This window comes from Nicotiana tabacum, chromosome 2 (genome assembly GCF_000715075.1).
Source record: "Nicotiana tabacum cultivar K326 chromosome 2, ASM71507v2, whole genome shotgun sequence".
Lineage (NCBI taxonomy): Eukaryota > Viridiplantae > Streptophyta > Magnoliopsida > Solanales > Solanaceae > Nicotiana > Nicotiana tabacum.
This window is the reverse complement of record NC_134081.1, coordinates 110,276,938-110,301,951: the sequence shown is the minus strand read 5'-3', so window position 1 is coordinate 110,301,951 and position 25,014 is coordinate 110,276,938. Positions and strand designations below refer to the sequence as shown.

Here is a 25,014-nt window from a genome sequence, read left to right as displayed (position 1 = left end):
GTTTCTACAAATAACATTTACTTTTCCACACAAAAAACTTTCACACATCATATATCGGTTGAATAAACTTTCAGAAAAAAATATTTAATTAAATACTTATTAAAAAGACATAACATTTTTAAAATGTCACTTCAAATCAAATTAGTTTTTTCTTCTTAACAAATACTATTGTTAACAAATATAGAATTATATATATTTAAGGATTTTTATAAGTAGGGTATTTATGGTCAAAAGTATACCTGTTTAGTTCTCAAACAGAAAAGGAAGAATATTGTAGAAAAGTATGGATAAAGGAGGAAAAAGTGTAAAATGGAATGCATTAAGAGGTAACTAAAGATAATCATGTACATAAAGTGTAATAGTGTTAAGTTATAATTAAAGATGTACTAATAGTATCATTTTTTTTTATGTACGTTGTCAATACATAGTACAAAAATATTAGTTAAAATAGGTTCGGAAGGAAAGATAAGATTCCAAAAGTAATTTTTCTATTCAAATTTTTGAAAAGAAAAATGAACCAAAATTTCAATTAAAGTAATTACCGAGTTTGATGACAATTGTCGGAGACCCAATATTCTATTCTACATATATAGAAGCTGCTTGGAAGCATGTCAGGGTCGTCATGCCTGCTTCCAAGGGCTACTTTAGTCTTTTCGTAAGTTTTACTTAATAGCTAACACGTATAGAATAACCCTGACAGGTGGTGCGATATAATCCCTCCTTGTGCCAGCGATTAATCCCTCTCTCTGTTTATCCTCTTTCTTTGTTTGTTTCATGTTCAGCTTTCTTTGTATCTCACAGCAAATAATCTGCTCCGTTTCGCTTTGTTCTTTCTGTCTGTCTCTGTTTCATCTTGAGATTTGTTCTTATCTCAATTTCACTGATTTTCCTACTACTTTCGATACCATCGATTAATTGATCGCCCCCGCACTTGTTTATCACAAGTTATACTGAATACTTTTCTCCCCAGGTGGCCTGTTTTTCCCTTGCTCTTCTTCTTGCACTTCGGTGAATTACTGTGGTAATTATTCTTCTTTCTACTTCTTCTACGATGGCTTACATGTTTCATAGGATACTAGGATTTAATATTCTAATAAAAAAGTAAAATATTAATCCCAAGTGAAATACGGTATTAAACGCAAAGACAACAGTAACAATTAGAGTAACAACAAAAGTTTTATTCTATTCAATTGGATGCTTTTTGAGGGGGCACAAACTGCACAAGTTTCGATTAAAATCTCAAGGAAGGATTTAGGGCTCAAAATAGAGGTTGCTGCAATTTTCCAATTAGTTGGGTTTTTATTGGTTTTAGTGTAGTTCTGCGTTAAAGTTTTGGCTTTCCTGAAGTTTTCAGCTATTTGTTTAAATAGGTTGGTTATTATTTCTTGAAATATTTGGTTGTACTTCTTGGTTTGTGTTTAATCGTCGGATTTTGATGATTTTTCGCTCCTACAGTAACAGAAGAGATTTACTTTTACTTCTGCTTCTAAGCGCATCTTTTTGACATGAAGGTTAGTGGTTAGAGCAGGCCGGAGAGATTTCAGTATATATTAAGGTATTACTTTGTACTCTAAGTTGCCTTCTCTGGTTAAACTATCTAAGTGATTTAGGGTGTTGTTGGACTTTTTAACTGAAGAAAGGAAAACGCAATTGGTCAAGTGTGAAACTTGTGCAGGACTTTTAGATATGGTTAACTTCCTAACTATTCATTGAGTTGTTTATGTCTTCATTTTGATCTTACTGTTGTTGGGGTTTGTTGCACCATAATGGACTTGTTGTCCAGTTTGTGATATCTTATTTGCAACGACACCATCTTTAAGGAAGTCTTGCACTAATAGTAGAATCTGAAAAGTAACTTTTAAATACATGTCTATCAATTTCTTATCACAAAGTGCTTGAATGATGAGTTTCATATTATAAAATACTTGAATAGATAATCTCTTTTATTTTCAACATATATTAAGTGTTAATATTCTCTGTATATGAATTTTTTTTAATTTCAAATCAGATATTTATAATTGATAAATTTCACTTCAAATAAGATGGATATTTGATTGCATCTCACATAAATAATTTGTGCTGTCTTTTTCTTAAAAATGTAATAACATCACACCTCAAGGCTTTTTCTATGTTTTTTTTATTTTTCTTTACTGCTATCAAATTTCTAACAGAATTTTCTCGCCCAAGTGTGATGTGAGGTTATAAATGCATATACGTTGATAACCACTTAGCGATAATTTGGCATTCACTATAGCTGAAAACCCATGTAAGCTCACTAGAGCACATGGAATGAGCTAAAGAACAACAAACTGTAGCTTTCTTTAACCACAACAAACGCTATTCTAATGGCAAAAGAAAGCAAAGGCAGAGGCACAAACTACTAGATTTCTTCTGCTAGCATTTGCAATTACAAGTATTTTATTTGATTTTTACCTTGTTTGTTATATGTCCTTCTATTTCTAAATTATGGAGCTTTGTGAGAGTAAAGCTTTGGCCAATTTCGGGGTTTCATACTCTCAGCTCCATGATTAGAAGAGTTACTTATCTCGAACAAGCCAATTCCAACACCGAGCAAGCCAAGCGATGCTCCAAAATATCATCCTGCGCGTTCCGACCTCCGAACGACTCGAAACTAACCAAAAATAACTCAAATACGTCAAACAATGCTAATGAACCAATCCCGATCGAAAAAGATCAAATCTTGAACCAAAAGCCCAAAATCGGCCAAAAGCCTAACCCGGACCCGCACCTCGCAACCCGATAAAATTTATAAAATCCAACAACCCATTCAATTACGAGTCCAACCATACTAGTTTCATTCAAATCCGACTCCAATTCGATGTTCAAAACTCAAAAATTCATATTATAAAACTTTAGGCCAAAACCCCCAATTTCCTCTTTAAAATTCACAATCCAATTACCAAAAACAAAGGTAGATTCATGAAATATAACCAAAACCGAGTAGAGAACACTTACCCCTATCCTTGTGATAAAAATTGCTCCAACAATCCCCTCAATCCAAGTCCCACATCTCAAAATATGAAGAAAGAATCAAAACCTCGATTTATTTGCGGACAAATAGTCGCATCTGCAGTAACTGTTTCGCTTCTGCGACCACAACTAACCAGCTGGCCCCTCGCACCTGCGAAACGATTTCTGCTTCTGCGCACTCGCAGGTACGACTCCTCCTCTACATCTGCGATGACCTCCAGCCACGCCTGCAAAGTGACTAGACCAATGAGTTTCTGTTAAACTTTGATTACATTCACTCTTTTTTCACTATCGGAAAGAGTTTTCCTTCCTTTTTTGTTCCAATAGTTTTCATGTCCCAACTTTTGAATGGCTACAAGGAAAACTCAAATGTTCAGGCTTCTATTATAGTAAAAGTTGTGCCTGAAATAAGTTAACACTATTAGTTTTGCTGCTTGATTTCTTATATGTTACTTTGCGTGAATTATGGAACTTTACGAATGTAAAGCGGTGACGTAATTGTTAATAGGTCAATGAATTTGTGTTCTGTTCAATCTATCTGTTATCTTTTTTTCACGATTCATTTATGGTGTACATTGTGATACTTTTAGTGATGTATAAATATTGTAATTATAGAAGTGTTTGGGCATTTGTAGTGTCTATACTTTCAATTGTACTGTAAATCTCTTTGTCTGTTAAACTTTTATAGATTGCTCGAACTGCTGATGTCGACCGATAAAAAGCATTTGGCATCACCTTACTGCCCGCAAAAAAGGAAGCAATACTCAGCAGAAACAGTCTCTAAAATTAATTGTAGGAGACGTGATATGTACAAGCAGTTACCAGTTGATAAAAGAGACTTTCTTTTAACGCAACGCCGGTCAAAAAAGCTTGAACTAAAAAAGGGTCAAACCGCACTGCTTGAATATACCAAACAAGCTGCTGGATTTGAATTACCTACACAAAAAAACTCTGACGATAGTTGAGCGACCATCTGTTACTGCCACAGGTTAGAAGCAAAAACGATTTGTTCGAGAAAAAGATACATTTGCACACACATTGTTAGTAGACACAGATATATGCATGTATATATGTGTTATCCTTTGTGATTATATTTAAATACAATTTGCTTTTTCCAAACATATTTGGATTTGAATGTTAGACGGTATATCTTCGGTTGCTGGGCCAGTAGCTGGTTGTGACAAAGGAAAAAGTATTACTGACCACTTCTCCGTTTTTGAACATGGTAAGTGAGTGGAAATATGTTATTTCAGTTTGATTGTAATCTCTTTTAATATATTAATTAGAGTTGTTTGTATATTAGGCTCCAGCTCTGGTGCACCCTATGAACAACACCATGTAGAGACATCTATCGTCGCAAACAAAGGTTTGTCTCACTTTAATCTTTTAACAACATTTACTACTGCTCTCTTCTCAACACTAATAAGATATATTGTTGCAACTAATGTACATAGGTTATAAATCAAAAATAATATGTTTGAACTGGAATATTAGAGAACTACCCAGTGATGCAACCATTTTAAAAACTGTACCGAACTGTAAATATTGTGGAGCAAAAAGATTTGAATATGAAACAGCAGAATTTTATTGTAACAATGGTTCAGTTAAGTTGATGTCACATGAAATTCCTAATGAACTCTTGAATCTATATTTAGGCAATACCGAAGAATCTGAACACTTTCGTACCTACCTTAAATTTTACAATAATATGTTTGCGTTTATTTCACTTGGAGTGAACTACGACAAAGCACTGGCAAAAAGAAACCAAAGAATTTATACATTTAAAGTACAAGGTCAAATGTATCACTTCATAAATGATCTGATTCCAACAAATCGTCAACCACGAAATTTACAGTTGTATTTTTATGATGAGAACACAAAAATATTGAATCGAATGGCTTCTTCAGATATACTTCGACAGTCGATTGTTGAGAAACTAATGGGTATACTAAAGATAAATCCTTATTGTATCTTCTTGAAATCTCTTATACATATTCCAGAATTATCAAACTTTTATATTGCATTGCGATGTGGCTCTGGCTTAGATCGACGAATATACAACTTTCCAACTGTGTCAGAAGTAGCAGCATTATTGGTAGAACAAGAAACGAACAATAATAGTTTTGCACCCCATATCTGAATTTATACTCACAGTAACAAAAGCCAGTTAGTAAATTACTACTATGGCTGCTATAATCCTTTGCAATATCCGTTTTTACTTCCTTATGGTCAAAACGGCTGGCATTGCGGTATTCCAAAAATCCTGCAACCTAGAAATAAATTGAGAAAGCGAGCTTACTATGAGACCGAACAACTTTCAAGTGTCGCTAACATGTGCTCAATTTGTGGACTACTTGATATAGAAGAAGATGTTTTGCAAAAGGGAAAACGAAAAAGAAATAATATTTCTTGTCGTGAATACTACTGTTACAAACTCTAGATGAGAGACAATGAGGAAAATATCATTTTACATTCTGGTAGATTATTTCAACAATATTCAGTTGATGAATTCATAAAAGTAGAAACTCAGAGGTTGGATTTTGCCTCATTTAACCAAGATTTATTTCGGGTTAATGTACTACAAGGAATTGTAGATATCTTAAGACTTGGCGAAAGAGAAGCTTCTAAGATAGGAAAATAAAACTTTCTTCCGACAAGTTTTACGGGTGGTCCGAGAGATATGCGCCAACGTAGTGCAGTATTTTGAAAAGCCTGATATATTTCTGACGATGACATGCAATCCCTCTTGGCCCGAAATAAAGTAACATTTGCTCCTAACAGACGAAACTCAAAATAGGCCTGATTTAATTAGTCGAATGTTTAGAGCAAAGGTAGAAGAGATGAAGACAGATATATTAAAAAGAAACATATTTGGAAACGTTGCAGCTTATATGTACACTATAGAATTTCAAAAACGCGGTCTTCCACATGCTTATTTCCTTATTATACTTACTGATGACTATAAATTTTTAACGCCGGAGGCTTATAACAAATTTGTTTGTGCTGAGCTGCCTGATCCTGATACAAACTCTTACTTACATAAGCTTGTTATTAAACACATGATGCATGTGCCTTGTGGTAATTTAAATCCTGCAAATTCATGTATGAAAAGAAATGAGTGCAAATTTAAGTACCCTAAGAGCTTCGCTGATGAGACAACAAAAGGAAAGAACTCATATCCAATTTATAGAAGACGAAACACTGGTAAATCTGTAAAAGTTAGAAAATAACTTCTTGATAACTCATGGGTTGTTCCTTATAATCCTTATCTGTTGTGTAAATATAATTATCATATAAATGTGGAAGTTTGCTCTGATATTAAAGTTTTGAAATATATATACAAATATATATGTAAAAGACATGATAAAATTTCATTTGGCTTACACGAAGATAACACAAATATACAAATAGATGAGATAAAAGAGTATCAATCTGCTAGATGGGTGTCACCTCCGGAAGCTATGTGGCGTTTATTTGCATTTTCTATCAATGAAATGACTCCAAGTGTTTATCACCTCCAGTTACATCTTGATGGACTACAATTTGTCTCCTTTAAAAAAACTGACACAATAGACAGTATCCTGAAAACCCCTATGATTAAGAAGACGATGTTCACAAAATTATTTTTGATGAATGAAACAAACGAAGATGCTAAAGAACTTAAGTTGTTGTATAAAGATTTTCCACAATACTTCGTATGGTCATCTATCTACAAAATGTGGACTGGACGACAACGAGGTCATGTTATTGGCTGCATTGTAACATGCCATCCAACAGAAGGAGAAAGATATTACCTTAGATTATTACTAATGAATATGAGCGCACCAAAATCATACGAAGATCTTCTGAGAGTAAACGGGATATGTTGTGACACATTTAGAGAATCTGCGGAAAGAAGAGGGTTGTTGCACTGTGACAACAACTTGATTCAATGTATGTCAGAGGCTGCATGTTATCAAATGCCTTATAGTTTAAGATGTTTATTTGCTACAATATTAGTACATTGTAGCCCTGACAATCCAAGGGAACTGTGGAAACAATTTGAAGATTCAATGTCCGAAGACTTTAAGAACCTAGCCAATATAACGGCAAAAGATGTCCACCTTGCTGTCCTAAATCACATCAATGATATATTACATTCTATGGGCTGTGATATTAATGAGTTCAACCTTTTTTCAGAAACTATCACATCTTCGAAAATGGCAAATGAAGCGAAGGAAGAATATTTCGAAAGAAACATCATTGTGAGCGACGAAGATTTATTGTTGCATAGAAAATTGAATACAGAACAGAAAATGGCATACGGCGTAATCCTTCAGAGAGTATTTGCTAACAAATTATGAGCATTTTTTATTGATGGTCCTGGAAGAAGTGGTAAGGCATTCTTATATTGTGCCTTATTAGCAACTGTGAGATTTAAAGGATTTGTAGCATTAGCAACAACAACTTCTGAAGTTGCAGCTTCGATCCTTCCAGGAGGACGAACAGTTCATTCACGTTTTAAATTTTCAATTAATATTGATAAAAAGTTTTCTTGCAATATCAGCAAGCAAAGCTCACTGGCGTCTTTGATTCGCGATGCAAAATTAATTGTGTGGGATGAAGTATCCATGGCCAAGAAAAATATGATTGAAGCTTTAGATTTTCTTTTGAAAGATATAATGGACACAAATGTATTTTTTGGTGGAAAAGTTGTGTTTGGAGGAGATTTTAGACAAACTCTTCTTGTGGTTCGAAGTGGAAAAAGGAAGACTTCATTCGGAAAAGCATATTAAACTCCGAAATATGGAATGAGCTTGAAAAACTTCGATTATTAGAGAATATGCGTGCGAAAATTGATCCCTCTTTCTGTGAATATTTGATGCGGATTGCAAATGGAAAAGAAAAGACAAACATGGATGGTAAAATAGAAATTCCGAGGTCTTTTATTTTTCCTTATGTTACTGAAAAAGAATCGCTGGATCTTTTATATCCTGATTTGCATGCATCTTTTCACGATTCTTCTTTTTTAACTTCTCGTGTTATTTTGACGACAAAAAATGACTTTGTTGATGAAATAAATGATAGACTTATAGCTCAATTTCCTAAAGACGCCAAGACATTTACTGCAATGGATAAAACTCTTGAACCAAATGATCAAAGCCAGTTTGAGAATTTTCTACATTCATTAAACCCTGCTGGTTTACCTCCTTACAAATTAATTTTGAAGGAAAATTATCCCTATATGTTGTTACGAAACTTAAATCCTTGTGAAGGTCTATGCAATGGTACACGATTGATATGTTGTGATTTTAAGAGCCATGTTATAAGCGCTAAAATTGCGAGCGGTGATTTCAAAAATACACATGTATTTATTCCCATAATACTGTTGTTATCTTCAGATGATGAGAAGTTACCTATCCCATTTAAAAGAACACAATTTCTGGTGTGCCTGTGTTTTGCAATGACGATAAATAAAGCACAAGGACAAACATTATATTATGTTGGTATTTATTTACGTGAGCCAGTGTTTTCTCATGGCCAGCTATATGTTGCTTTATCGAGAGCAAAGAGTTCAAGCCGTATAAAAATATTAATCCGACTACCTACGGTGGATAACGATGATGACCAGTCTACATATAACATAGTATATGATGAAATCATTCAAAAAGCCTTCCTATAATTCCACAACTTTCTTGTTCATATTCCTTGATTTACCATACATTGTTTATTTCAATGATTTTCTTGGGGCCTGAAACAATTTCTCTGCAATTTTATAAGCACTAAATAATAATTGTTTTGTGTACCTTCAAACGCTTGCTAAATTTTTAGTCTTGTGATATAGTTTTTCGTTGTGCAATATACAATCAAAATGCTCATTGTGAAAATTTTCAAGGACCAATCAGTGAAAAATCTATAATTACAAAGGCTTGTTACATATTTTCACGATTTTCGTTGAACTCTGTGAAGCTAACCTACCTACTACTTGGAAAAAATCAAGTTTTTAACTCTGCCTGTATTTTAGTTACACTACTGCATCACAGCCGGTCCCAAGCCCGGACAAAAGAGGAGGGTTTACTGTCTATCTGTGTTTTACAATTCTAAAATGCAGGATGATTACTGAAACAACAAATGTTGCATATTCTAAAACCTATACGGTATATCACAATGCTTCTCTCACCCAGAAGAACTTTTTGTCGCTACCTAAACTCTGTTCTTACTGACTGGCCTGGCTCGAGTACCCCCTCCTAGGTGACTCACAAATGTTTATCTCCATTTTGCTTACAAAAATATCAATATTTTATCTTTTTCATTTATGCAAAATTTGGGGTTATTTTGGATGTGCCTTTTTGTTTAAAACTTTTCATCATTTAAATATAGTTATTGCAAGTGGTTTTGGAGGAGCACATGTTCATAATTTTAATTTTGGGTAAAACGTGGGCGGTGACGTATTTTGCTTTGTTTCTTCGACTTTGTTGCTGTCATGATTTGATTTAATAGCTTTTGGAGTGAGTTTGTTCATACTACAACAATTCCATAATTTTCTTTTTGGTTTTCTATGTGTTTGATTTTTGTTATTAATCTATGTCAGCCGGATTTGCGGTCGCTTTGGATGCCATTTGGCATTTGAAGATGTTTCATTGTAAGTTACTCCAGAAGTTAAGTTTATTTCTATTATCTACATAAATGAATGGCTAGCCATTTATGTAGTACTAATATGATAACCCTTTCACCTATTCATATAAGTATATATATAGATCTTACACCGAAGTCAACTCTTGAATATTTGAGACATTCGTGTACCATAAAAGCTGTCTAGCTTTCTTTCCGTGGTCTAAAGGAATAATATGTTTTATTTTCAAGCCTTAGATTTTCCTTGGTGACCTTTACTTCCATAAGATAAGTATTTTTATTTTTAGTTCTTCATACAACAGAACTGAGCATTTTGATTTTCATCAAAGGAAGAAGGTTTATTGTCTATTAGCAACAACTTTCTCATCTCTTTCTAACCTATTAAAGCCATTATGGTTGAGCAATCGGTTCCGTGTTAGGTATTTTAGTTGATGCTGTCCATGGAGTTTTATTAATATATTTACTTTCGATATCAATTTCTTTATCTAAATGTTCACGTTTCACACTACATTTGTTGACTAATTTTATACTTTTTTTAGCAGAATTTTTTTCGTATTATGCACCATTAAGCCATGATAGCTTAAGGAAGTGAGATTGGACCTGAAATGAACGACACGTAAGCTATATCAAACTACGGTGATGGTATAACCATTGTTAAAAAGGCTACAATGCATTAGCAGAGGTTTCAATCTTGGAAGATAGAAACCTTGGAAGATGCACTACCGCTTTTTTAATAATCGTTATATGCTATCAAAAACAAAACTCTAGAGTCAGTGCTCTTTTTTCTAATCTCTTCATCTTCTTATCCGGTATGCTTTTCTTTCAATTTTTTGCTCACTGATTTATTGAATGGCTATTTAGTGTTTGCTTTCTTGAAAACTATATTGCAGAATAACTTAGAGGTATTACTTTCATAGAGGTATTTGCATATCCTCTGACGACTAAATTTCTGTGAAATTTTTGGATAGAGACAATGGCATACATCCTAATACCATATGTTTTGAAATATAACTTTGTCACCACGTAGGTGAGTTTCATCTAAAATATTTTATTTTAATGATTTCTCGAAAATATAACTACCTTATGCTAAAGTTTATCAGACGCACATTTAGAATCAATTACAATCCCATTGAACCTTAGATAGCAAAGGCAGGACCTGAGGTCCCCAAATTTGACTGAAACGTAAAAGATTTCATGCTTGGTTGGTGTCAGGTAAATGATAAATTATTTCATATAAGCGCACTTTATTGAACTCTTTTAAAATACAAACACTTGGGAGTTCGGAGTATAGAATCTACATACAAGGCTGTTCGAGAAGATCTGACCCCTTATTATACGTTTCACAAATGGTATGAACTTTAATTTACTTCATTATTTTTAGTTTTACCATGATTTCATTTCATTGACTTTGTTATAGATATAGTACTTTTATTTTGTGGATATCTATTATGCTGGAGTAGTATCTTCAATTCTTGGTAGGACATATTTTTAGTTGACAGTGGTAATCGTTGGCTAATACATGAACCAATCAGATGGGTTGATTTAGAGAAGAGAGGCTAGGAACCTTTGTTTTAGGGGTGAGTGAAGTATAAAATGATTGAAAATGTTACTACTGTATTGTTAATAGTTTCCAGGATTAGCTGTTTAAAAGAGAATTTATTTAGCTTAACAGTTTCAGATATCTACTAACCTTCCATCGTGAAGTCATCTTCTGAATAAACATGTGAGAGCGAGGCCATTTTGTGAATTACTACTGAAAATAGTTGCTGGTAGACTATTAATATTGGACAACTTTCTCCACCAAATATCAGACCAGAACTTAATTCTGTTGGTACCATTGTATATACAATATGTTGCGTAAGTACCTCCCCACTTATTAACGATCCATTACAAATCATGTACTATAAGTCTATAATAGAGTCTAACTTATTTAAGTTTTCCGGTTTACTTCCTCATGTTTGTATTTACACCTAGCTTATTTAAGTTTGCCTGTTTCCTTCCTCATTTTGTATTTATCGCGCATGACCTTCCCACAAATAGGATACTTAATTTTTCTCTGTTTCTTTGAATTAATTGCTTTTAACTAATTGCTTTTGCTCTTCCATTCCGGTTGATCATTAAATTTGTATTGTTAATCCCCACAAATTGCCTTCCTTCGCTTTGACCATACTCTTCACTAAAACTTTTAGACTGTAATTCTATACTGACTTAGGATATGATAGTCACAGCATTGTAATGCTTACTACTGTTTTAGGCCTTAAAGGTAACTGCTTATTTCTTCATGTAAGCGCTTGGGCCTAGAAATGATATCTTTTTCTTCAATTTTGTCACAGATTTGAGCCAATGGACCTAGAAATGAGGTTTCAATTCATATTTATAGTTCTTTCATTGTATGATAATCTTCAATTTGCCTCAAAGTACACAACTCTTTCCTAATACGAAATTGTAGTCAGCCTTACTAGGAGTTTAGAGGTAATCAATGAAAGTTTGACAACACTCAATTTAGGATTTAATGAAATTAGAGTATGTAATTCCTTCACAGTACAACCTTGTACTTCTCTCTCGAAAACCCAGCTTCATGCACCAACTTAGTTTAACTTGTGCACAAGATGAAGAAGCTTGCAGATAATGAAATAAAAACTCTAGTTGCACTATATTTGGACATAAGGTGCTACTAAATTCTGTTACTACATCACTGATCCTAGCCATTCAACATGAAGAATATATGTCAAAGCATTATCGTGCCTCAAATATTTATCTTTCTTCTATAAGCTTAATTTGTTGCACTAAGTGCAGACATTGAGAACCTTTTTATGCCGGTACAGATTCTGGTGGAGAATCATGTGGAGTGCTTGCTCAAACCATATTTTACGCTCCCACAGATAATAAAGCTAAGTTTTGGTAATTAACTATTCTCTGTCATTCATTACAGATTACGTCATGTTTCACTTTTGCATACCAGACAACGAGCATGACTACAGAGAGGGATCTGAGCAATATAGATTATTGAACATTGTCTTGCATCAGTAGACAGATTAAAGCAACCTTGGCTGATTTTTCCTTCTCATTCTGTGCAAGCCTTTGTATCGCATAGTTAATTCAACTTCTCAGCTATCCTACTTTGCAGGTATCTTTCTATGTAAATATTGTACTCTTTACATTGGCAAACAATATTTATCGAAATGAAACACGCTCTAATCCAAACTGTTGGGCCCGTGCAAGCACGGGCCAATCCTATCTAGTTAAATAAGATGCAGGACTTGAGCGGTGTCACATGGGAAGAGAAGCAGAGTCGAGGGAGGTGGGTAGGACAAGGCCGAGTCTTGTGCTACACAATATGCATGCCTAAGCCAACAGTAGCAATGGTTGAATACTATAGGAAATAGGAATAGTTACTCACATTAGTAATATATAAAATATGAAGGGTTACACCCCTTCAAATATATTTAAATTATTTATTTATTTATTTAAATAAGTAAAGAATTTAGATTAATAAGAGGGTAATTTGGTAATTCAACTTTTTAGTTATGAGCTTTCCCACTTTTAATATAATATAGATATGAGTACACTATTTTTTGATTTTTCTCTTTATGCATGTGTATTATGTAATAGTAGTATAGTCATATATAGTTGCCTGGAATTAATTAGTAGAACTGTATACCCTATTGGTATAATTATGTGTCATATTGGTATCATATGGTAGTTGAAATATTTTTTGGTTGTTTTAGCTGTATTTTTAAGTGAATTCTATTCTTAAATGATTTATATGATCATGTTTTGCTGTGTTGGATTTTCTTGTACCTATGGACATAGATTTTGTATATTATGTAATAATTTTTATATTTATATGCAGTTGTTGGAATGACCACGTACAACTATATACCCTATTAGTATAGCTATATACAATATTGGTATCATATGCTAGTTGAATTATTTTTTGGTTGTATTAGCTGTATTTAATTGGTACACTATTTGATTTCCTTTTAATAATAGTAATATAATACAATATCTTGAAATATTTTATTATATTAATATGTGGTACACTATTTTTTTATTTTTCTCTTTATGCATGTATGTTATATAATAGTAGTATAGTCATATAATTACCGAAAATTAATCAGTAAAACTGTATACCATATTGGTATAGTTATATGCCATATTGGTATCATATGGTAGTTTGAGTATTTTTTGGTTGTTTTAGCTATATTTTTAAGTGAATTCTATTATGAAGTTATTTATATGAACATGATTTGCAGTGTTGGAATTTTTTTGTGCCGATAGACATAGATTATATGTATTATGTAAAAGTTTTTATAGTTATAGGCAATTATTGGAACGATCCCATACAACTATATACCATGTTAGTATAAGGAATGAGCAAGTTATTTTGTGAATATTTAGCTTGCAATGCGAGCATGCAATTTTCTCATACTTTTATTGTATCCTTTAATATTTTGGTACAGTAGTATAGTCGTAGATAGTCGTAGCAATATTCTAGAGCAATCATATATTCTTTTGGTATACATGTATACCATATTGGTATCATATGGTACTAGAAGTCTTTTTTTTTTACTTATATTTTTATTGCATTTTTTAATATTTTATTATCATTTCTATTCTAACTACTATATATGAAAATTTAATGGCCGTAGATTATGTTTTCTTGCTCCATGACTAGTTGTGTTACTGCTAATGGTAGAGTGTGTACTGATATTTGTAGGGAAGGAGGTCAAGGTTTGCATGGCAATCACGTGGAATTAGAAAAGGAACAAGAAATAAAGAAAAAAAATAAAAAGGAGTAAAATTTGAGTGTGAAATAAGTTATGATAAAAATAACAATAATACGATTTGGACAAAAATAAATGAATAAAAGATAAAAAAGAAAATAATAAGAAGAAAACGAGAAAAAAGAAAAGGAGAAAGAAAGAAAAAAAGGAAAAAAGAAAAGAGGCATAAAAATAAAAAAGAATTGGAAAAAAAGGAAAAAAGAAAAGAGGCATAAAAATAAAAAAGAATTGGAGAAAAAGGAGAAAATTTCTCACAAAAACTACTATGGGTAGGAAATGTAATTAGTTTGATGGGTAAAAAAATAAATGGGCAGATAAAGATAAATAGTTTTGTTTTTGTGGGTAACTATGTCTTTCACCCTGGGCCTTTTTCATGATTATCCAAGCAGCCCAAAATGTCATGATGTATTAAAAGCTTTATTTACTTAAACAAATGAATATAATTTTCCCCAAATAATACCTGGCATATATATATATATATATATATATATAATAAAAGGAGAAGCCTAGCCTGATGCACTAAGCTCCCGCTATGTGCGGGATCCGGAAAAGTGTCCGACCACAAAGATTTATCTTGAACCCGTGATCTCCTGATCACATGGGAACGATTTTACCAGTTATGCCAAGGCTCCCCTATATATATTTATATAATCGGTGTATAACTTTATTATTTAGCTAACGACTGTTTTGTATAATTTGTTTTGGTTAACCGACCAAATCTTGGATGATACCGATGCAATTTTTCCTATTTCATTATCTACTCTTTTATTGTTTTTATTTTCTTTTTTACTTTTTTATTTTTCACAACGAGTGAAGTCCTTTCAATTGTTATATACTCTACTCTAAAACAAAGAGCCAATAAATTTAACACAGTCATTTTCTTTTTAAGCAAAGGGAAAAAGAATGATGATCTGTTATGAGTATTAATGTATTACCATCTTTTGTTGCGTAATTGTTAACCCTAAAAAACGGATAACAATTAAATTTATAAGTGGTTTTAAGGATACGTGGGTTAATTCAATACAAATACTAAATTGCGTTAGATTAAACAGATAAAGGACGTAATAAATTGTCAAACCAATCAAGAGTAGTGATCCCAGACTTAGTAACACCTTAATGAAATGTCTGCCTTCGTTTCCAGGCTCACGTTATTGAAGAATTGATGAACAAAAGTAAGAACTTTGAATAACACATAAAATAAGAATATATTGCCTTGATATGCATGTTACAGTATACCTAATAAATAATTAGACCCCCATTTATATAATAGATGAGTTTTACCCTAAGTGCAATTCCACAAAAGTAAAAATCTTCCGTTTAACTAATCACCGGTTTTCTGCCGATACGTGTCGAGGTTCACGCCGTGACATCCGGCTGGTCACAGATATCACAGCCTTTTGTTGGTCATGCTTGATTATCTGGTAATGCTCTCCGAGATATTTGGGATTCGAACCGATTCTCGGGGTCGTGGCCCCGATACTCCCGAGGGCAGATGTTTTGCCCGGACCCCGGCTTTAACTAATCACCGATTTTCTGCCGATACGTGCCGAGGTTCACGCTGTGACATCCGGCTGGTCCCAGATATCACAGCCTTTTGTTTGTCATGCTTGATTATCTGGTAATGCTCTCCGAGATATTTGGGATTCGAACTGATTCTCGGGGTCGTGGCCCGGATACTCCAGAGGGCAGACGTTTTGCCCGGACCCCGGCTCGAGGGGATCCTTGCCTCGATTCCGGTCCCTTATAGTCACGTCTCTTCCTCCATTTATTTCATCGAAACCGATCCCATAGGCTCGGGTTCACCCGTACACAGATAGTCCCCTCGTTTCTCGGAGAGTAAGTTTACGGTAACAACGAGAAACGATATGTGCACTTCAATTCCTTCTTCAATACTCTGTGACAGAAACGACAAAGAATCCAAAATTAAACGCGTGTCAGCCATCGGCAGGTCATCCCTGGATGTAAAACGATGCAAAGTCTCTAATAAATACTCCCCTCATTCGTTCACTTTTTACCTTTTGATCAAGCTTCTACCTTCGAGTCTTCAAGATATCACTGCCCTTCTTCATACTCTAACATTTTTACCTCAATTCTTCGAGATTCCTCAGTAAATTGCAAGCTTCTACTTATTTTCTATCCAAACCAGCGCATTTGACTTTCTCAGTAAAGCTTTTACCTATCATCTCCCAATTTTTATTCATATTTTTCAAACTTTTTCCAGATATCAATGGCTAAAACTTCCAAAAATGTTCCCCAAATAGTTGCTTCCTCTTCTTCACAGCTGATCGCCGAAGTTGAGGAGACCACTCTCGATGTGGTCGTCCTCGAGAGAACCACTCCAGGCGTGGCTACCGATGAACCGGCTACCGCGCCTCCCTTAAAAATGTTCATCCCCTGGGGGTACTCGGTCGAGGATGATTTTAAGGTCGAAAAGCCCTCGTCGATGCATGGCCGGTGTGAGGCGGTATCTAGGTACATATGCTCCATCACCGAAGACGTCCTTCATGCGGTTCGAAAGGACTGTGGCTGGGCGGATAAGGATGTAATAATCCCCGGGCCCGAGGACGCCATTACTACTCATGTGGAGGGGTATCTGAGTGTTTACACTTATCCCTTCACACTGGGTCTGGTGGATTCAGTTATTCTTGACTACTGTACGAGGTATGAAGTATGCCTCGGTCAGATTCACCCATCGTTGTGGAGGATCGTAATCCTTCTTTGATACTTTGTGAACACAATCGACTCTTGTCGGTTCACCATCGATCATCTACTCCGTCTGTACAGTCCTCGAATCTTCCAAGGGGAATGATAAAGCTCATACGATGGTCTAGCAAAGCCCCATTCTCAAGCATCGATGAGGACCGGGATCGGGGCTGGCAGGGACGCTTTGTCCGGTGAGGACAGTAGACTTGATCCCTACTGAGTTTAGGCCATTCCCCGAGAAGTGGAATGTATCACGTAAGCATAACTTTCCTTTAAATGTCGATTTTACGTTCATCTTCTTTTTCCTCTCCAGTATTTGCGGTGGTGTAGCTGTTGCTCGAGTCCCAAATGCCATTTCTCGGCTCAAGGAGTGGATCGAGGGAATTTATTCGTAGATGCCTTATTCTGAGCGCATATGGCGCGAACTCTCGAAGGGCCGTTGGGAGGCTTGTTCTCACGGTAAGATTTCTTTCCCGAATAAGTAATATTAGGCTCATTTTTCAGCACCGTATTCTTATTCCCTCTCTTATATTTTCGCAGGCTTGCCTAAGACCATTGAGCTTAGGTCTTTAGTAAGGGACGACCACTTGTCCGTTGATCCCTCCGCTTCGGGGCAGCTTGGGGTCGTAGCAGGAGAGAAGAAAAAAAGAACGCTCCGAGTTCCCCAAGCTCAGAGAAGAAGAAGCCAAGGAGAAGGTTGACATGTAAGCCAAATGAGAGTTCTAGCTCCCGAGCACCCTACTCGAACTCACTTTTTCGGCTCAGGGACGAACCCGAGGAAGGTGATATTTTTATGTCATGTGAGCTGACCTCCCTCGAATAGCGGGCGACAACCGAGGGGGAAATAATGGAGGCTGGTCCCCTTCAGGTTCGGGAAGCCGATGTAGAGATGAGGGCTGAGACCTCTCGAGATGCCGGCTCTAGTCTGCCCGGTGTCATAGATATTCCGGGGTCACCTTCATTCACTAGATCCATGTTTGACGAAGCCCGAGCGGTGAAGGAGCGATCCAACGAAGGGGGCCATGGAGCGGACGATCCCCTTCGTTCTTTTTTTGAAGGTGTGGATTCGACCGCTCTGGAAGACTTCTCCAGGTTTGGTAACTTGGAGGTGCCGAGGAAATACCCATCTTTAGAGGTCGGCGGGCTGAACTCGAGCCCAAAATTAATCAACCAGTTACCGGCTCCGAGCATTGATCCCAGCCGTAAGAGGCCAATAATCATCACCGTCCGGAGAATGCCCGGGTTCTTTCTACACCCGTTTGAGTTGTGAGCTACCTCCGGTGCCTGGTAATCGAAGAAGACCAAGCGAAAATGAACGAGGTGGATACGTCGTGCTTGTTTAACGAAGCACAACATGGCCTAAACTGGGTAAGGCATCATTACGTTCTTCCATCTTCTAACTTAGTTTTTGATATTTCTCACGTCTTCTCTCTTTTATCTTTTTGCAGGCCTCGGTACTCTATCATGAAAGTTTTCTTCGGTACCAGGCTGAGGTTAACCAGCTCGAGGCTGAGGACAGGGAGCTCGCCGAGAAGAGGGTCACGTATAAGCTTCTCAGTGAGCAACACGAAGTAGTTATCAAGAGTCTCCGGGCCGAGTTGGATGCGGCTCAGAAGGAGTATGCCGACCTGGTGGAACAGGTAAAGATTTTTGAAGTTAGCAATGACAACTTAGCCATGGAGACTAACAATCAAACTTTGCAGGTCCAGCAGAAGGTTGACCGGATTGACCAACTCCGGGCTGAAATGAACGAGTTCCAGGCCATGGCCGATGTCTGGAAGGAAAACATGGACCGACTGGCTTTATAGAAGGAGACCGCCAAGGACCAGCTGGCATCGGTAGAGGTCCAACTCCGAGTGGCAAAAGAGAAGTCGATGCACGGGCTCGACAAAATGAGGACCTCCAAGCTCAACTAGGCTCGGCTATTGTTGAATGGGATGCCTTTGGCAAGGAGCTTGAAATAACAAGGTCTGAGTCGTAGATAACCAGGGTAGACGCTGAAGAGATGGTGGCCCAATATAGGGCTGATGTTGAGGCAGCCGAGGCCCGTTTAAAAGTCACTGTTGAGTACGTGAAACAGTTGTCTCGAAGGGAGACCCTCGAGGAGATCCATGACCGAGGTTTCGACCAGTCAGCCGAGATCGAAGAGGCGAAAAGGCTTAGGATGTTTTGTCTGTACCAGTCAGCCCGGTTCTGTGAAGATCAGGCATAAGTGCCTTAGGATTTTTTGTCTGCATTTTGTACTTTGATTTTGTTGAGGCCGTTTTCATTTGCCTTTGTAAAGACATTTTGGAATGTATATATAAGGTTCTTTTTCCTTTTGGCAATTTTCAAGTCTATTACCTTCAACATTCTTTTTACAATTGCAAAGATTTCAAATGCCTTAGCATGGAATAAAACGTAGTAATAAGTTATTGTTCGGAGGTCCGAACAAGAATTGTTTTCGATGTAAGTTTCATTTGAAACTTGTGGGAGTTCGATATGACCGGAATCTTTGCCCAAAGCGTTTGTTTAGATATTTTTAGAATATAATTATGCAGAGGGTAACCTTTGAATCGGTTTAGAATTTTGAAGGCCTTATGTTTTGATTACCGGCTTCGGACGTCTTCGAGTCATTTTTAGGGTTGCCGTAGCCTTTTAAGTTCAGGCACTGCCTAATAGGCTTTGTACCTCCGGGCGTTGATAGCCCGAGCCGTCCGAGCTTGCCTTGGATGATAGTCCCCGAGTGGGGCTGGCCGTAGCCTTTTAAGTTTAGGCACTGCCTAATAGGCCTTTGTGCCTCCGGGCTTTGATAGCCCGAGCCGTCCGAGTTTGTCTTGGAAGACAGTCCACGAGTGGGGATGATCTATTGGATCCATATAGAGATGGCCATTGGGCTCGATATCTTAAGTAACAGAATGTAATAGTCTTAAGGGACAAAATATGTATCTGCAAGGTAGAAACTTTCTTTCATTCATGTGCGTACTATACAAGATTGTAAGTGTGTACAAGTTTTGTGTTGTGACTTAGGTAGTCTACTCGGGAACAGTTCATTTGACCGTTTGTCCCTTACAATAAATCCTATCCACCGAGCTTAGACTGTTCAAGCACAAAGTTTCCGTCCTTGCTAAAAATCATTACTCGAGGGTGATGGCCCCTAGTATTCGAGGCCGATCGTCGAAAGGGCTCGGATACTGTTGATGTGACCATCGACTCCGCTTCATAACCGGTCTTGGATTCTAAGTTAGCATGATCCACTGTTGCCTCGTTAAAAACCTTGCCAGAAAACCCATTTGGGACAAAAATAGTTCAAGAGAAAAGGAGTGCAACGCGTGCTTTCAGGCCTAACAACTACATCATCCTTTTGCTATTTCCTGCAAGTTTTAGTCCAATTCGCAATATATGTAAAAAAAAAAAAAGAATGAATGGGGTCGTACCTTAGCAGTAGTATCGTTTTAAATGGGTTACGTTCCAGTTGTTCGATAGTTGCTCACCGTTCCCTGCTTCGAGTTTGTATGAACCTTTACCGGTAATCTTGATAATTCGATATGGTCCTTTCCAATTCGGTCCCAGCTTCCCTTCGTTCGGGTTCTGGGTATTTAGTGTCACCATTCTTAACATCAAGTCCCTGATATTGAAGTGTCGGAGGTTGGCTCTCCGGTTATAATACCTTTCGATCCGTTGTTTCTAGACGGCCAACCGGACGAGGGCGGCCTTGCACCTCTCATCCAATAGTTCCAGGTTCGTGCTCATGACCTCACCGTTTGACTCTTCGGTCGTATATCGGAACCTGAAACTCGGTTCTCCTACCTTGACCGGTATTAGCGCTTCGGCACCGTAGACCAACGAGAACAGGGTGACCCCAGTACTAGACTTTGAGGTTGTATGGTATGCCCATAGGACTTTGGGTAGAATTTCCTTCCATTTTCCTTTGGCGTCGGTCAATATCTTCTTAAGGTTTTGGAGTAAGGTTTTGTTTGTAGACTCCGCCTGCTCGTTCCCACTAGGGCGATAGGGTGTTGATAGGATATTTTTGATCTTATGGTCCTCGAAAAATTTGCTTACCTTACTGCCGATGAACTGTTTCCCGTTGTCACATACGATCTCGGCCGGCATTCCGAACCGACATATTATGTGGTCCTAAATAAAATCAATGACTTATTTTTCTTTGACTTTCTCAAAAGCCTGAGCTTCAATCCATTTAGAAAAATAGTCAGTCATAAATAATATAAATTGAGCCTTACCGGGTGCCCATGGCAGGGGACCGACGATGTCCATTCCCCATTTCATGAATGGCCAAGGTGACAAGACCGAATGCAGCAGCTCGCCGGGCTGATGGATCATAGTTGTGTGCCTCTAATAGCCGTCGCATTTTCGTACGAACTCCTTCGCATCTTTATCCATGTCGATCCAGTAATAGCCGACTCTGATTATCTTACGAGCCAACGATTCGGCCCCCGAATGGTTCCCACGGATGCCTTCGTGAACTCCCTCAAAACGTATTCGGTGTCTCTCGATCCCAGACATATGGCTAGTGGGCCATCGAACGTTCTTCTGAACAGGGTGTTATCCTCGGACAGGATGAACCTGGCCGCCTTCGTGTGCAGAGCTCTCGATTCTTTAGGATCCGAGGGCAGCTTCCCGGTCTTCAGGTAATGTATATATTTGTTTCTCCAGTCCTAGGTTAATCTTGTCAAGTTTATCTCGGCGTGGCCTTCTTCCACTACCAAGTTCATGAGTTGTACGACTGTTTCCGAGCTGAATTCATCATCATCAACCGACGACCCCAAGTTAGCTAGAGCACCAGCTTTGCTATTTTGATCTTCGGGTACATGTTGCATGGTCTACTCCTTGAATCGATGTAGTGTTAGCTGTAGTTTATCCAGGTATCTTCCCATTCGTTCATCTTTCTTTTCGAACATCCCATTGACTTGATTCAACACAAGGAGGGAATTGCATTTAGCTTCGATCACCTTAGCCCCCAGGCTTTTAGCCAGTTCGAGACCTATAATCATGGCCTCATACTCGGTGTCATTGTTATTCAATTTCATAGGTCTAATAGATTTCCTAACTACGTTACCCGTGGGCGGCTTCAACATGATGCCGAGTCCGGACCCCTTTGTGTTCGAAGCACCATCCGTAAAGATGGTCCAGATCCCCGAGGAGGTCCTCGAGGTTAACAACAATTCCTTTTCGACTTCGAATATTAAGGTCGGCGTGAAATCGTCCATGAAGTCTGCCAAAGATTGAGATTTGATTGTAGTTCGGGGTCGATATTCAATATCGTACCCACTAATTTTCACAGCCCATTTGGCCAATCGTCCCGAGAGCTCGGGTATTTTGCATTATGTTCCTCAATGGGTAAGTAGTCACGACACATATGGGATGGTATTGAAAATATGGCCTTAACTTCCTGGAGGCGCTTAGCAAAGCGAGCGCCAATTTCTCTAGGTGAGGATACCTCATTTCGGCCTCGCCTAGAGTCCTGCTAACATAATATATAGGGAATTGTGTACCTTCTTCTTCCCGGACTAAAACTCCACTTACCGCTATCTTGGATACAGCTAAGTACAGGTACAATTGCTCGTCTGTCTTCGGAGTATGAAGTAAAGGCGGACTCGAAAGGTACCATTTGAGTTCTTCCAAAGATTGCTGGCACTCCGGGGTCCACGAGAAGTTATTCTTCTTCTTCAATAACGAGAAGAACCGATGGCTCTTATCGGAGGACCTTGAAATGAATCGACCCAAGGCGTCTATGCGCCCGGTTAGTCTTTGAACAGCCTTGACATTGTCCACCATAGTGATGCCTTCTATGGTCTTGTTCTTGTCGGGATTGATCTAGATTCCCCGATTGGACACCATGAATCCAAGGAACTTCCCGGATCCGACTCTGAATTCGTATTTATTCAGGTTCGGGTTCATATTGTATTTCTTCAGTATGTTGAAGGTTTCCTGCAAATGTTTCAAAGGGTCCTCTGCTCGCAGGGACTTAACTAAGATGTCTTCAATATAAACCTCCATTGATTTTTCTATTTACTCTTTGAACATCCGATTTACTAGGCGTTGGTAAGTGGCACCAACATTTTTTAGTCTGAATGACATTACGTTATAACAATAGGTGTCATATTTAGTGATGCAGGAAGTCTTTTCCTGGTCATCCGAATCCATCCGGATCTAGTTGTACCCGGAATAGGCGTCGAGAAAGTTGAGTATCTCATGGCCGGCCATCACATCGATCATGCAATCGATGTTAGGCAAAGGAAAAGAGTCTTTAGGGCATGGATTGTTCAAGTCTTTGTAGTCTACACGCATTCTTAATTTATTTCCCTTTTTAGGCACTACCACTATGTTTGCTAACCAGTTCTGGTACTTAACTTCCCGAATGGAACCTTATTTTACGGAGTTTGGATATATCATTTTTGATGAATGCGTGCTTGACTTAAGACTGAGGCCTCCTCTTCTATTTGGGGTCCTTTTGGGCAGGATCAGATTGCAATGGTCGAGGCCACTTAGTATCTTTTATGCGTCCGATGGCTGATATGATCGCGACAGCGTCGACGTTGACGTTGACGTTGACGTTGTACTCCGATAACCTTGGTGCTTCCCTAGACCCGATGGGTCTGTCAAAACTGCTTTTGCTCATGAGTCCATGGTTATTATGACCTCGGTCGCCTCTTCTTTCACTCCTCACAGTGTTGCGTCCGGACCCATTACCCCTTCGATCTCCATTATATGGTTGATACCGGTCTCTATTTGATCTTGGTTCATGATCAATGTCTCTTTTGGATCTGTCACTAGCTCTGACGGGCTAAACAGACCTGGAAGGGGCCCCAAGGTGATTGTCTTCGACCTTGATTTTGGATTGGTACCGGTTATGGACATCGGCCCAAGTTACCGTCGGGTATTCTATCAAGTTTTGCTTCAACTGTTGTGAAGCCAATGAGCCTCGGGGATTGAGTCCTTGGGTGAAGACCTGAATGGCCCAATCATCTGCGACCGAAGGCAGATCCATCCGTTCTATTTGAAACCTCGATACGAATTCCCCGAGCATCTCGTTATCTCTTTACTTTACCTTGAAAAGGTCTGATTTCCTGGTCTCGACCTTGATTGCCCCGGCGTGCACTTTTACAAAGGTATCTGCAAGCATAGCAAATGAGTCAATAGAATTAGGAGGTAAGTTGTAATACTATATCATAGCTCTTTTCCACGTCGTTTCCCTTTACGGCGAACATATAAGAGGTCACATATTCGTTTGGATTTGGTAGTCCCATTATATTTCGGGATTCGGGAATACATAACTTCTTTGGGATTGGCTTCGTTGCTGCGCTTGGAGGGAAAGGCTTTTGGACAAATGTTTTGGAATCCAGGCCCTTCAGTATCTGTCACGACCTAAATCGGAGGGTCGCGATGGGCACCCGGTGCCTTATTCAATCGAGTACCAATGTAACATATCTTTCTTATCACACCATCATAGGTAAATGGGCCAGAAGGTCCATTATGAGATAACTGGAGTAAAATATAAGGGAATACTAGACATTGGACGACCCAACATGATATAGAAACTTATACACGTGACATACGAGCCTATAAGACCGACATGATCATTTGTACACTCAAAACATAGGCCGATAAAGCCATACAAGTCATCCATATACATGACATCTGTCTACAAGCCTCTAAGAGTACATAAACGTCATAAAGGTCGGGACAGGGCCCCGCCATACCAATCAATACATGTCCAAATCATACTGACAAAATAGGCAACTCCGGAGCAAGTGGAGTGCACCAACACCTTCCACTAAGCTAATAGCCTACTAGGAGGATTGTCAATCTCTCTATCGGAACCTGCGGGCATGAAACACAGCGTCCCCAGGCAAAAGGGACGTCAGTACAAATAAAGTACCGAGTTTGTAAGGCATGAAAGTGTAATGATCTGGCCGAT

General features: G+C 37.8%; 1 long non-coding RNA gene across 2 annotated transcripts; it reads left to right on the top strand.

Annotated features, from left to right (window-relative positions):
• Positions 1–713: 713 nt before the first annotated feature.
• Positions 714–13,134, top strand: LOC107818964 (uncharacterized). 2 transcript variants are annotated; one of them, XR_012702448.1, is made up of 7 exons: positions 714–1,021; positions 1,517–1,555; positions 3,680–3,979; positions 4,133–4,216; positions 4,295–4,357; positions 12,536–12,730; positions 12,846–13,134. It is a non-coding gene; the product is annotated as an uncharacterized LOC107818964 (long non-coding RNA). The 2 variants fall into 2 exon arrangements; XR_012702442.1 differs by having other exon boundaries at positions 1,512–1,555.
• Positions 13,135–25,014: the final 11,880 nt, after the last annotated feature.